Source organism: Sceloporus occidentalis, unplaced genomic scaffold (genome assembly GCF_023333645.1).
Source record: "Sceloporus occidentalis isolate IW3139 unplaced genomic scaffold, rSceOcc1.0.p SCAF_8, whole genome shotgun sequence".
Taxonomy (NCBI): Eukaryota; Metazoa; Chordata; class Lepidosauria; order Squamata; family Phrynosomatidae; genus Sceloporus; species Sceloporus occidentalis.
In genome coordinates this window covers 33303817-33319242 of record NW_028316988.1, presented here as the reverse complement: position 1 = coordinate 33319242, position 15426 = coordinate 33303817, and the positions used below count along the sequence as shown (strand labels likewise).

General features: G+C 48.2%; 1 protein-coding gene across 1 annotated transcript in view; it reads right to left on the bottom strand.

Moving 5' to 3' along the window:
• Positions 1-4765: 4765 nt before the first annotated feature.
• The window catches only part of LOC149308614 (Krueppel-like factor 8), a 74849-nt gene continuing 64188 nt past the window's right edge, over positions 4766-15426 (bottom strand). The window contains exon 7 of the mRNA XM_089536123.1: positions 4766-6514. The gene's annotated coding sequence lies outside the window, so the exon portion shown is untranslated. The remainder of the gene's footprint in view (positions 6515-15426) is intronic.

Below are 15426 nucleotides of genomic sequence, written 5' to 3'. Positions count from 1 at the left end.
CCAAAAAAGTAACTTCTCTGAATGTATGCCCATAATAAGGGGAAGCATTTGGATGTGGGTAAGCCAAAAAACCCATCTCTTCCCAGTTATGTAGGGAGATGTGCTTTAGTCGTGAATCTCTGCATGGCAGGGGGTTGGACTGGATTGTCCTTGCAGGACCCTCCAAGTCTATGGTTCCAGAAGACTCTTTTGGGGTCCCTCCCTTTTGACCTAGGCTAAGAGCGACCCCTGGTGGCCAGGGAAGGGCGAGGCACCCTGGCTCTTTTTCCCATCAGGTTCCGCAAGGCAGAGCACCAGCACAGCAGCCTTCTGCCAGCTTAAAGGTGATTAATGGCAGCCTGTCTCCCCAGAAGGAGGTGGCAAATGGCAAATGGCAGGGCACAGGCCTCCTCCGAGCAGCCGCCATGCATCTTCCTGGAGGAAAGCTGGCACAGCACCCCAGGACCCATCCTTCCTCATGGACTCAGGCAGAAGGATGCCTGCCAGCTGCCCTTGTGCCACGCTGCAGTACAACTGCAAAGGGAAGGGTCTCTGTGTGCTACTTAGGCACAAACGGTGTGTGGTATGGAATGTGAGGGAGGGGGACCAAGATGGCTGGGTGGGGTAAAATATCATCATCATTTACAGCGCTTTATAAATAAAGGTTAATAACAACAACAACAATAATAATCACCATTATTATCACCACCATCACCATCGTCATCCTCATCCTCACTGTCACCATCATCACCACCAGCACCATCCTCATCCTCATTGTCACCATCATCATCATCTTGGTCTCACAGTCTTCCAGATGTTGCTGAGTGGAGTTCTGGCCCATCAATGATTTGTATTCTATCCAAGAACCTAGGAATCTGGGAGGCATCCTGCTGCCTTTGTGTTGGTTATTTCCTGGCCAATATATATTGTTTCTTGGGGGGGGGGGGTTGCCAGACCCAACAACAAATACAGAGAATAGACCACATTTCTGAGAGCCCTTCGCTGAGCTATTGGCAAACCACCCAGCTTCAATATTCAATAGGTAGGAAGAAAAAATATGGGCCAAATGCAAAGAGAGCATACTTAGAGGTTGCTGGCTGTGACAGTGTCACTCCTGGGGAAACCTGACCCATGGCAAATTCATCACCAGCTGAGCATCACGCTAGATGGCGCAGGAGGCCAGGGAAATCTACATCTACATAGAAACAGCAGGCAGAGAGCCCAGCCTGAAACACCTTTCGAAGGACAGAATGTGGGACTCCTGCAAGCTGTGCACAGCACCAGCCCTCCCCAATGCAGCAGCACCCTCCAGGCGCATTGAACTACAACTTCCATCAATTCCAGCTAGCCGGCGTGTCCATTCCCTGCCAGGGTTTCAAAAGATCTCTGGGCTTAATTTGTGCAAGCATTCCCCAGAGTCCCAATTTTTGGGGAAAGATGAGATAGGATAGATAGGATAGGATAGATAGTTGAGAGACAGTCCTGTGCTCCAACCACTACACCATGCTGACTTTCATTATTATAGGTGTGCAATGTGGTGCAGTGGTTTGAGCACTGGACTATGACTCTGGAGATCAGGGTTCAGGTCCCACCTTGGTCTACCCATTGGGTAACATAGTTTTTTGTGGGGTTTTCAGGCTATGTGGCCATGTTCTAGAAGAATTTATTCAGAGGATGCCAGCCACAGATGCAGGCAAAAGATCAGGAATAAAGTCTTCTAGAACATGGCTCCATAACCTGAAAAACCCACAAAAACCTATGGATCCCGGCCACGAAAGCCTTCATCTTCCCACTGGGAAACCCTGGGCAAGTCACACTCTCACCCATCAAGGTCTTTTTCTGAGGCAGAGAGTGCCTTGCCCTAGGTCACCCAGCAAGTTCCCATGGCCTAAGGTGGATTCGAACCCCAGTCTCTCCAGAGTCATAGAAGAAGAAGGCTTTCTCTGCAAAACTACAGCATCGGTGGGCCGTGCTTTCAGCTGTGGCTCGACTGGCCATGGCCACCTCTGAGAAGGCACTCTCTTTCCCTGACATGTGCGCAGCCCCCCAAAAGGCTTGCTCTTTTCCTGCCATATCTGCTCCCTTTTGAACCCAATTGACTCAAAAGCCTGGATCCAAAAAGGAGGAGAACTTTGCACTGGAAACAGGAACCGGTTTATCAGCTTGTGGCTCCCTTTCCTCCTTCTTCTATGTTAGCAGGTAAGGCCACGGCTGGAGTCTCCTTAGCAACGGCTTACGGGGGGATTAGAGGTTTGGTGTGTGTTGTTGCATGAGTGTGTGTGTGTATTTTAGTTACTAGAGAGATGAGCCCTTGGTCTCTCATGACATGACATAAGGCATGGGCCATCTTGGGGCACCCAAGGTCTTGTGTTGCACTGCACTGTGCACTGGACTTGTGTGACGTTTTGTCAGCCATGCGCAGCTAGCAGTGATCCTGCAATGTAGTTGTGTTTAAGGACTGCACAATGCAAGTGGAACATAACTCCGCTGGCAGTAATTTGCCATATATTGCATTGGCATGGGATCTTGGCTCCTCTCTGATGGTGCCCTGGAGCTGCTGGATGTGTGCACATGTATTGCTATGTCCAGATCTAGCAAGAGGTTGTGCCATCCATAGCCTCCTTTGGCTGAGCTCATATCAAATGCACTCAGCATTTCCACTCCAGATGTTTCCTGGCATCTCTTCTCCAGATGTCTGGGAGCTTCTTCTACCCCAAATGGCCTCCAACCTGTGCAAATTTGAAGTGCAATCCATCCTACAAAATCTTCTACCCTTTTATCTACTACTGCTTCCTCTGGCTGCAGCATCCTGGGAGTTGTAGTTGCACAGTATTAGCAACCCTCTGGATTCTCTGGAAGAGAGAGCTAAGGATGCAGTTGAAGAAAGTGGACAGGAGGCTTTCTAGCAGAAGAAAGTACCTTCCCAAATGGCAAATGCCAGGACTCTTTGGAGTGGAGCCAAGTGGCATCAAACACAACTGCGCAATGTGGATGCACCCCGGGGCTGCAAATGGCGGCAGTTCCCTTCTTTCCTTCCAAAAGCAGCAGCCGGCGGTCGCTCAGGCGGGAAGGCACCCAGCCAAGGCACCAACATGCTGTTTATTGTCTATTACTTAAACATTAATCTTGTTTAAGGAGCCGGGGCAGTGAGACCAAGCAAGGGAAGGTTGCGATGCGGGGCAGGTGCCCCATGGCTGGCACTGGCTCCCAAAGGAAGGCTGGGCCCTCCTCCCTTTCCCCTACTTTCCAGAGGGCTTTATTGCCTCAATTAAAAAGCCCCATTGGATAATAGTTAACTTTAACTGCCTAGGCCCTGCGGCCGATGCCTCATGCGCCGGCGCCAGCTAGGAAACCCCCCTGGAATCAGAGACGCAGAGAGGGTTGACCCCTCCAAGAAGGCAATGGGGCATCACAGGGTGGTTTGGCATCTGGTGCCCATGGGATGAGTACCCCGTTGGCAATGGGATGTGTACCCTGCCGGCGAGGGTCTAGCAAGACCGTTTCCATGGGGCAAGGAGAAGGGTTTGGACCTCAGCCATTATAAAAGCGTTTTCAGGGGGGAATGTTTTGTAGGTAGTGGCAAAAATACTCTTCTACTAATTCATTTTAATTAGAAAGCATGTTGTGAGCCCAAGGTGTTCCCAACATGCAAAATAACTGTGTCAGCTCAATAACAGTGACTGGGTAATGAATGCGTCTTGTGCAAGTCATGCTGCTGCAATGCTCTGAACTGTTAACAAAGTCAAATGCATGGCGATTTCTCTGCAAACGCATGGAGCAACCTTCCACTTGAAATTCCTTCAAATGGATTACTTGCAAAAGCCAGGAGGAGGGAATTTGCTTTGAAGCATTGAACACTTTTGTGGTGTCAGCCCACGAGTGGAAGCCTAAATGCTCAGTCACAAGGCTAGAAACATGAGGACTGAAAGGAAAGTTCCTGGAGTGGGGGAAAGTATTTTTATGGGGGGGGGCGGCAAAGGATGGGAAGAATAAGGACTGAATTGTATTAGTCCTGAGCAGAGTAATGCCATTAAATCCATGGGATTTAACTACATGTTGACTCACTGTTCCACTGATCCACCATTCAGTGGGTCTACTCTATGTAAGCTGGCTGGCTCAGAGTCTCTTCCTTGGACTACAACTCCCAGGCTCCACTTGGGGGATTCTGGGAGTTGTCATCCCCCCAAAAAAGGAACTTTCCTGAGCCCTGGCCCTCATTACAACATTTCTGGCTGATGGGACAATTTGGAGTCGATGCGCGTTTCGGTTCCACAAGTCTCTGCATGCCCCAGACACCACCCAGACCTGATCCTTCCCCTTTTGCAAAGCATTTTGGTTTCTGTAATGAAATGATAATAATGCTAATCATCCTCCGCATTGTCTCCACTTCACAAAGAGAGTGAAAAATCAGGTTCTGGGTTGCACATTAATCATCATGGCTGACATGGGAGCTGCCTGGAGGCCTTTGGAGGAAGAGGAGGAGGAGGAAGATTGGGGGGGGGGGTGAGAGATGGCTATTGCTGATCGTGGGGGAAAGTGGGGTGAAGCCAGGTGAGTTGAGGGGGTGCAGGTGGGTGGCAGCCCTGGAAGCCAAAAAACAGGTCTGAGAGAAGCCAAATTGTCTGGGGTTGAAATAGGCTGAGAAGGATCTAGGAATCCAATGCTACGCTTATTTTCTTTTTGCATGCATACATTATTGTGGTTTTTTTGTGTTTTTTTGTTTTTTTGCATACATAGTTCCTAAATTTTGGGAACTCAAGTCAGCTCATAAGAAGACCAGAAAAGTAGCGGGGAAAATACAAATAAACACATAAAAAGGTTACACTGCTATTTATGCCCAACTTGACTTTGTTTTAAAAGGACAAGGTCAAGAAGCTGCAATGTTGGTTAACTACTAGGTCATCCTAGTAGTTTTTGGCCAGATTCTAGGTGCATATTGGATTACAAATCCCAGAATCCCTGGCTACTGACCCTGCTGTTTGGAGCTTCTGGGAGTTTAGGCTCCGCAACTATTAAGGACCTAAGTTGGGGGACCATGAATCCAGGGAACAACCAGAAATGACCAGGGAAGTGTTGTTGGAGCAAAATTCACCTGCCCCCAAATCCGGCAATGGCTTGGCTCCTCTGTTGCCTCCGCAAGAAGGAGGAAGCATCCCTGGACTCCTGCCAGTCCCTAGGATTTGCATGTCCTCTGAATCTGGAGTGAAGCAGGTTGGAGTCATGCCTCCTGAGTTAGCAATGTCGGCCCTTGGGTTTGCCTTGTGTTGAGCATCACTCAGGACTCACTTTCCCATCACGCCCTTTGCTACGGATGGAAGGGTGGACGGTGGGTCCCATGTCAATGGGGACAGTGCATCTGCTCCAGGTTTTATTCCAAAGCTCTCCCAAATAGGTTCAGCAGCTATTGTGATGTGTCTTCAAGCCATTTCCAACTTATAGCGACCTTAAGGGGAACCGATCACTTGGGTTTCTTGGCCATGTTTCTTTGGAGGAGGTTTGCCACCATGGCCTTCCTCTGAGGCTGAGACAGAGTGACTGAGCAAGGATTTGAACCCTGGTCTCCAGAGTCTTAGTCCAGTGCTCCAACCATGACACCACACTGGCTCCCTCTCTGTGTGCATTTTCCTCATTTGTTATACATGTTTGGATTCAGATGACACACTCAGAAAGACTGCGGTGGATGCTTAATGTCTCCTGCTCCAAAACATCCCATGTTCCTCTCCTTCAAACATCCCCAGGAACCTCTCCTGGCGACATTGCAAGCCCCTAAGTCGGAGGTTTGGGCCATGAAATCTCATGGCATAGGATAGTTGTCTTGAAGATTCCCAGAGGAAAGCTTTCCATTGAACTTTGCATCTGAAATTTAGACCAGCAAAAGTGCCAATGAGGACATGGTTGCTGCTGTGTGCTTGCAAGTCATTTCTGACTTATGGAGACCCTAAGGCAGCGGTTCTCAAGCTGTGGGTTGCGACCTCTTTGGAGGTCCAACAACCCTTTCATGGTGGCCATCTAAGACCATCTGAAAACACATATTTCCGTCGGTTTTAGGAACTGAGAGGGAAATAATCTTATGGTTGGGGGTCACCACAACATGAGGAACTGTATTAAAGGGTTGCGGCATTAGGATGGTTGAGAGCCACTGACCTCAGGGAACTGTATCATGGGGTTTCTTGGCAAGGTTTGTTTGGCGTGAGGGCTTGCCTTTCTTCTCCTTGGATCCTGAGAGAGTGTGACTTACCCAATTAAGTAAATAAGTAGGTTCCCATGAGTAAGTGGTCTCCTGGAGTCCTATTCCAACCCTGAAACCTGTGTCTACACCACAATGGCCCCCTTCACCTGTGACCCCAACAGCGGAGAGTATTCTTTCTGGATGGAGGTCCAGCACCTGGAGAGCTCCAAGGGCAGCTGCAGCAGAAAAACCAAAAAGAGCCCTTCTCCATTTGCCTCTCCTTCCCAGCCATGATTCCAGCTCCTTCTCCCAGCAAGATTCCAGCCAAGGACTCTTTCTTCGGATGCATCCCAAGATTTCACCCAGCTGTCGAGACAAAGGGCCCAGTAAGGTGCCGGCAAAACATTAGGAACAAACTCTTCTAGAACATGGCCACATAGCCCAACCCCCCCCCCCCAAAAAAAAAAAAAACCATGGATGCCGGCCATGATAGCCTTGATAAAGCTTCCAACCTCTTTGTCCTATCATTTGAATGAAAGAAAACTCAGCGTGAGTCAGCTCCAGCACCTTTGCTGCGTCTTTCCCCAAATTTAACAAGGCTCTTCATCTACAGGAAACGTGGCAGCAATAAATCAACTGGGGGAACATTAGTACCTTCGCATTTATTGGCATTTATGCGCAGGCAGATTGGAATGAGGTGTTTTGCTTCAGAGCCTTCCATCTCTGACCATTTTGCAGCTGGACCAAAAGCAAAGAGAGCCATGCAAACTGCCCACAGGAGTGCAAATAAGTTTTAAATAATTAATAATAAGAAGGGAGGCCTTTGGAGAAATGTGCCATGCTTCCCTGGCTGCTGAGTCACCTCTTTCACTTGGTGGGGCTTCAAACACATTCCTTTCAATGGAGATGTGAACACGATGGAGACCGAAGAAGACAGAAAAGGCCACTTGCAAAAATGAATTGGACAAGGATGCCGCTTGCAGCTGGCTTGGCAGCGTCTTGCCAAACATGAGAGTCATCTGCTTCCTTGAGTGAGGCATTTCATGATTAAAAAATGTTCTGCAATTGTGGCTTTTTCTCCCTCTTAATGCAGCTGCGGAGAAATCATGCTTTCTGTACAGAGAAGAGCAGCCCAGCACAGAAAGCGGTTGTTTCCTCCAGGAGCTGAGGAGGCAAAAGTCCATGGGTTTATGTGGGTCTGCCCTGGGGTCTTCAAGACCCCAGCCCCCTTTCTCTTGACACCATCATTTTTTGGCATTTCCCAATTTTGCACCATTTCCGCCTGTTCCAAAAGGATAAAGGCCTCTAGGCATTCCAGGTGGACAGTTCCTGAGTCTGCAAAGAAGGGACAGTTTAAGTAATTTAGGCTGCATCCGCACTGGAGAGATAACCTGGTTTGACACCACTTTAACTCTTTCTGGCTCAAGGCTATGGAATTCTGGGAGTTAGAGCATGTTGTGGGGTCCAGAGCGGAGCAGGGGGTCAGTTGTTTCCAAAGGAAAAGTTAATTCTCCCAAGCTTTGACGCATAGAAAATGTCTGTCTTCTCAAGCCACTTCTTAAGTCATACAGAAATGAAGTTGCAGGTTCAATGTTAATGAGGGTTGTTGGTGCACAAAGGCATAGGAAAGTGGTCTTTGCACATGGAGATGAAGTGTCAGATCCAGTTTGGCAATGAGACTGGCATGTGGGGAGAGGGATGGATGGATGTAGGGCACCCCTATGGAGATGGGGTCATAAAGTGTTGGAGTGCGCATAGTATTTATTTACTTATGGTATTTATACACCGCCTTTCAGCCCTAAAGGCTCTCATAGTGTGTAGTCTATGTGTAAAACACACACACACAGGTTCTGCTGTTTCCTCCTTCATGGGATGTGGACGATTGTGCAAGAATCCCGCACAAAGGCCTGGGGAGCAGCTGTCAGTCAGAGCATGGCAACGGAGAGAAAATATTTACCAAGGAAACGGATGGAGAAACCAAGCCGGGGAAAAGGAGTATCGGAGGGCAGAAGGAAGGGGGGCTCCAGCCTACTTTCACCCTTGGAGCTCCTCCTAACATACCCATGAAGGCTTGCTTTCCTCTGGGTTCAAAGTGTGTGGGGCTAGTTAAGCCTTTTCTTGCAAGAGGAGGAATAGTTTTGGCACACTATTTCTAAACCAAACAGTCGGTTCCAAGCACTTCTATGCAACTCTCTCTATGTCTCACACATATGCGCACACACATACCTTCTCCCACTTTCTGTCCCTGCTATTCTTTGGATGCATCCCTCTCTGCAAGGTGTTTCTTTATTGCCTTAATTGAAGCATGAGCATTTCCCCCTAGATTCTGGGTAAAGCATGCCTCGACATGCAACACCTTACAAAGCTCTGGTGCCACAACTCTTTGCATACTTTTAGCTTGGTTTTCCAAATGAAGCTTCTGTGATAAGAACAGTTTCTCACACGGGAGGCATCCCATGCAGAAACGGGATTTAAAATGGGATTTAAAACCCATTTGTCTGGGTACAAATAAAGTGAACAACAACAAATCTGGGGTTAGAGTTTTACAGACCCAAGTGCTGTGCCAACATACGAGGAGCATTTGGTGATACCAGGCGGAGGCAATGCTCCTATCCTTGGCTCTTACTACAACTTCTGTGCCAGGCATTTTTTCCCATTGAGATCAGCATTCCAGCAGCAAAGGCAACATTGAATAGAGGAGGAGGAGGACGGACAGGAGGAGTTAATCCAGGTAGTAACTAAACCATGGTTTGTGGGCAAAGGGTAGATATGCCTCCTGGCTATGCTAGATTCCTGCAAGATTCATTCCAGCTCTTTGGTTGGCTACCAAAGGACATTCCTGGGCTGCATTCACACTGGAGAAATAACTCAGTTTGGCACCGCTTCTCAGCATCCTGGCTGAAGGCTATGGAATTCTGGGAGTTGGAGTTCGTTGTGGGCCTGCCAGAATTCCATAGCCTTCAGCCAGGGTAGTTAAAGCGGTGCCAAACTGGGTTATTTCTCCACTGTGGATACAGCCCAGGAAAGTCCTTTGGTATCCAACTGTTCGTCCATTTGGCTCAGTAATGTCAATGCAAGTAGGAGAAGCTTAGGGGCCTTTCCCATAAAGAGGAATTGGACCTGGCATCCCTCCTTCCTGATCCAAAGTATGCGCTCCCAAGCTGCAATGGCCCATCCTCAAGCTGTCCATATCAACCATGTGCCCCGTGCATAAATGCACGTCCTCCGCAAAGCCTGGAGAAGCCACACAATGGCCGGGCTTAATGTGCCGCCTTTGTCCAACTCACATTAACCACGACACAGAGATAAGATGCAGCAGGTCACACGGTGCGCAGATTACGTCACGCTACAACTTCTTTGCTGAGCGTAGTTGAGTTCCACTTTTGCATGGCAGGATTATTCTCCTCCCTGTTCTCCCCCCTAAAACAACAACACCTCCTCATTTTACATAATGGCAAATGCATACATATCTCTGCATGCGCCACAAACTCTTTGCAAGTTTGGGCATGCTGCAGTACACAGGCGCATCCCAATGTGTGACGGAGGGGAAGGATCAGTTGAGCAGAAAGAGGAAATCCAGAGACTGGTAAGGGATGGATTGAATTCTTCAACAAGGCAAACGGGACTAAGTCAAAAGGAGGTTGAATTATCTCCCATCATACCTTCCCTGACCTCCACCTTGGGACATTCTGCCAGGGACAAAGAAGACCATGGGAAAGGCAGCAATTCTGATGGGTTTTGGCAGCAACAGGAGAAAAGACATTGAAATTATGGGCTGCATCAATAAGAATAGAGAGTCCCTATCAGGGGAAGATCTGACCCCAAGACAGGTCCTCCTTAGGGTCACCACAAGTTGGAAAAAGGCTAGAAGGCACATAACAAAAACAGCAAATGTAACTTTGCGATCACAGAGTTACACACTGGTTGCATAATGACAGCCCATTATAGTGTTTTAGAATTGAATGAGCTACCAAATGAATGCAAGCAGTATGCATCCATGTGCAACTGAATGCCATGCGCCATGCATTTGTGTGTAATGCACAACCGTGTGAAATCGCACCGCATGCACAACTCCACTTTTGCAACCTTGCGCTAAATGAATGCAGCCTTGGACAAAAATGCCCAACCAATGCTGAGAAGGAGCTTGTAAATGGGTAACACACCCATTAGGATTGTGGCCACAGTCTTGGGCAGTGTGTCATTTCCCAAACTTTCTTTTTTAGGAGGACTTTTATCCTGAACACAGCCGCAGAGAAAGTCATAGGGCCCAGCTGGACCGGAAACACAACACACACTTTTTTGTGTTGTTTGCAAGACAGTATTTATAATATTTGTCAGGCAGGTGATTCACAGGTGAGAGGTGGCAAACAGCAATAGATGTGTGTGTGTGCAATAAACAGAAGCTGTGCACCCAATCGATGGTGGCTTTGGCCTCAGGGTGCAACCGTTTCCTGATGCCCGGTGGGCCTTACCCTCCAATTCACCCGCCTGGCACCAAGGCGGCTCTGCAAACACACCAGTTCCTGTCAGTATCACAAAGCAACACCAAGGAGGCCTGATTGCAACTGTGGGAAAGGTGACGCTGCTTCTTAGCAGAAGGGAAGTCAGTGGCCAAACCCATGCCAGGGTTTAACCCCTCCGTGGCACTCAGGGCATCCTGGGCATGGAAAAGGGTAGCTCCCAGCAAGCCTTTCAGACATCTGTCTGACCTTCTCTGAACTGACGGAAATGGACCTTGCCGCACGAGCTGTATATGTGCTTTTATTAGTTCACCCTGTTGTGGTCTTTAAAAGGCTATTCCTAACCATTATCTATTGAAGGCCTCACATTCCCAGCCCTCCAACTGTTCTGACTTGGCAGAAACAGTCCCAACTAATCCTCTGCCATCCCACTTTTCCAGCTCCATTCGTCCTCCACATTTGCTGGGGTTAGGGGCACAGGACCCCCGTGAATGCGGGGAAACCACAAATAAGAAAAACACTTAATGCTGAAATTATCCCCATGTGATAAACTCCATAGGGTTATATCTGGGGCTGAGATTATATGCTTTGCCCAGTGGTTTTCCATGCCCAAATGAGGAACCAAACCCTGGTCTCCAGAGTCGTAGCCCAATGCGCAAGGCACTGCGCCATGCTGGCTCTTGTACATGATCTACGCACATGTTTCCAAAGTCTTTCCCCTCCCTCTTTGTTTTGTGAAGCAGAGCACAGACTCACAGATGGTCCAGATTTCTGTCTGCAAGCTGCATTTTTTTCAGCTGAAAAAGTGGAGGGGACAATGGAGGATATGGTTTACTGCCCTTGCCACATTGGGGCAATTGGAGGGTTTACTTCCAGGGGAATTCAGAGAAAGAAGTTGACCGTTAGCCTCCTGTTTGCAAAGAAAATGCTGGGTGTGTCTGGTGTGCATGTGTTAAAATTCCCCATTGATTTGGGGACCATGGGCACATTGGCTGCCAGCCTGCTGCGCATGAGTCTGGATGCCTCCTTCTCCTTTCCATCCTCCCTTCCTTGCCCAGCATGCCAGTCGAAGTCAAGTCCTGCCGCCAAGACAAATGTTATTAACCACGTTTTGCAGCTTCGTTGCTTTTAAAGAATTGTTTCCATGAGAAACCAGCTCAGCAAATACACCTCAGCTGCGGAAAAGGAGGAGGAGGAGGCCAGAGGTGAAAGGAATAATAGGCACATTCCAGCAACATGAGACACACACAGAGAGAGACACAGACACGCACATGAACAGCGTTAACTCTCCACTCGCCGCCACCGAACAAAGATGTTTACAAGTTTGGGATGCCGAGATTGCCTGGGTCTTTCTGACGCGTGTCTCTCAGTTTTGCCCAGAACGTGTCACGACAGGTCTGCCTCTGCAAGGCCTCCTCCCCTGCTTTCTCTCCTGGCAAAGTTACAGCCCTTCTCCAAAACATGGGCTAAAAATCTTCTTCAGTGGTGGAGCACTGTGGACCACTGACCATATTAAATCATCATATAATCCTAGAGCTGGAAGAGACCCCAAGGGACCATCCAGTCCAATCCCATTCTTCTGCCATGCAGGAACTCACAAGCAAAGCATCCCCATTGACAGATGGCCATCCAGCCTCTGTTTAAAAACCTCCAAAGGAGGAGACTCCATCACCTTCCAAGGCAGCAGCATTTTCCACCATTGAAAAGCTCTTGCCATCAGGAGGCTCAAGGCAACCCAGTAGTCTTCCACGGCTGAGCTAGGATTTGAACCCGACTTTCCCAGAGTATAGCCCTCTAACCTCTAGATCATGGCCTCATTCCCACTTACAAACAAAAGTGGTTTGTGATCCAAATTGATGGATCAATTCGAGAGCGGAGCGTGGTTCCCACTAGATTTGCCCCCATCGCATTTTTTCCCCATGTAAAATAACCCACTTGTGGTTCACATTCACTAATGAACCGGTTCAAAATGGAACCGCTCCATCCGGCTGAAGGGCAAATATAAATCAATTCCGATCCGCATCTGGTTCACAAACTTGCACAGAATTGATTTATTCAAAATGATGCGGATAACATCAGCATCAAAAAGATGTGGGTTAAATGGGTCTAGTGTGTGCTTTAGCGAATAGATTCAAGTGGGAACCAGGGTCATTTCAACCAGATCAAACCGATTTGCAATCCGGTTTAAAAGGTACCCATTGACCAATACGAGGGGGAGATTAATTAAGGTTTCCTGATAAGGACCGGCCCAATCGCTTCCAACTTTTCCTTTCATTTTCCAATGTAGATAGACAAGTCCCTCAGGCCAGGATGCTGGCTTTGGGGCAGGAGGATCTGGGCTGCCAGGTGAAAAGGCCTCTCCCGCTGCCCTCCTTCCATCCAGGTGACCAGTTTTGCATCCGATTCAAATCTGGTCCCAGAAGGGACCGCAGTCCCCTTCGTTTGCATCCGCTTTGGTTGCTCTGCTTCCCTCTCCCCTCCGACACTTTCCTCGCATCCAGAAAGCAGGAGAAAAACCCATTTTGGACAAGCTCAGACTTGGAGCCGCAGGGGAACTACTAATACGGGGGAGATTAGCGAATTGCAATGGCGGAAGTCCAGCTTATGCAACCGTCACTCACTTTGGGTGGTTTGGGTGGAGGTCTGGAATTATGGACAGTAGCAACCCCACAAGGACCCAAATATCCTTTCTGACGTATGGCAAACCCCATGAATTTCAGAGGGTTCTCATAGGCAAGGGATCCTCAGAGGTGGCTTTGCAAGTCCCTTCCTCTGAAATACAGCCCACGGTTGGTGGTCTCCCACCCAAATACTAACCAAGGCTGACCCTGCTTAGCTTAGTTTAGGCCCTGTGCCACATTGTGTGCGGTGTGTGTGTGCATTGAAATTGCCTCTTGACTTAATGCTGGCCCCATGAAACAGAGTTTTCTTAGGCAAGGAGCTTTTATTTGTGAGCCTCCTTGGGTCCCTCTCTGGGAGAAAGGCAGCATCAAAATGAAACATAAAAATATTTGCCAGTTCCTTCCTCTGAAATTCAGCTGATGTTGTTGTTAACATTGTGTGTCTTCACATCATTTCTGACTTAAGGTGAACCTATCATGGGGTTTTCTTGGCAAGATTTGTTCAAAGGAGGGTTGCCATTGTCATCCTTTGAGGCTGAGAGAGTGTGACTTATTGCCTAAGGTCACCTAATGGGTTTCATGGCTGAGCTGGGATTCGAACCCTGGTCACCAGAGTCATAGTCCAATGCTCAAACCATGACACCGCGCTGGCTCTCTGATACCATTGTACATGGCCGCATGTTGTGCAATGACGTACCTTGTGCCTTTCGTTGTGCACCGTCACATTTCTCTAAGGAGGTGGCATTGGGCAACTGGGCCCTGCTTCTTTTCCTCCTTCTCCTTCTTGAGCAATGATATAACAATCTGATAAATGGGGATGAAATCACTGTATTGACACAATGAGTAATATTTCCTAGTTACCTTTCTGGAGGACTCCCTTTGGGAGATGTTGTGCCCTTGTCTTCTTATCACTCCTAAAATGATCATCAATCCCAACCCTCTGCCCCCTCAAAAAGTCAATGCAATATGGCCCCCAGCCTCTGGAACGCGCTGCCCTTTGAGCTCCGCTCGGCCGCCTCCCTCACTCAGTTTAGGAAGGGGTTAAAAACATTCTTATTTGAGCAGGCTTACCCCTGACTCTCTGACCCCTGAAGTATTCTCTCCTCGCACCCTTCCTCAGCATGTTAGGCTGGCATGAGTGGTGCTTTTTATTGTATAAGGTTTTAATGTTATGTTTTTTGTGATTTTATATTGTTATGTGGAATGTTGGAAACCGCCTTGGTCTGAGAAAGGCGGTATATAAATAAAATTTTACTTACTTACAATACTAAACGGCAATTAGTTGCTTTTTAAACACTAACAAGCAAAGGAACAAAATGGTTTTAAAAAGTAATTTTCCAAGGTCTGATGAATCCAGGTGGGAACCGTGTGACCCTCCAAATGTTGTCAAGTGTCAGGTCCTGACTGGGGATGCTGGGCTTCAGAGTTGCGGTTCAGCAACATCTGGGCTGCATCCACACTGGAGAGATAACCTGGTTTGGCACCACTTTTTAGGATCCTGGCTAAAGGCTATGGGTTTCTGGGGGTTGGAGTTTGTTGTGGGGCCCAGAGCGGAGCAACTCCCAGAATCCCATAGCCTTGAGCCAGGAAAGAGTCAAAGCAGTGCCAAACCAGGTTATTTCTCCAGTGTGGATGCAGCCCTGGAGTGCTTCATGGTCCCCAGATCCTTTAATCCAGAGACTGCTGGGTTCTTAGACGGTGATGTCATCAGAGTGATGTCACAAGGGGCATCCCTGAAGGACATCCTGAAGCAAGATGCCTTGAGCATCAATTGCAGTTGCATGGGGGATGCCTTTCAAATATAAAATGCCAAGGCCGAGGGTAAATATATATCTATATATATATATCTACACACACACACACACACACACAAAGATGGCCCAGGCCTTGTGTGTGTGTCTGTGTGTCTTTTGGGGAGGAAGACTGTCTGGAGCCAGGCGAAAGAGGCAAAAGCAAAAATATAGTCAGCCCTCTACATTTGTGGGTTTGACTTTTGTGAATTTGATTATGCATGGATTTGGGTACTATGTTCTCTAGATCCTCCAGCAGAACCCTATTGGAAGTTGACCATAGAGTTGCGATGGATGACCTAGAGATCCCTAGAGAAAATACCTCTCTAGGCATTTGCAGCATGATTCTATGGTCAATGTCTGGTGAATGTTGGCCATAGAGTTCTCCTAAACAAACCAGTGTTTTT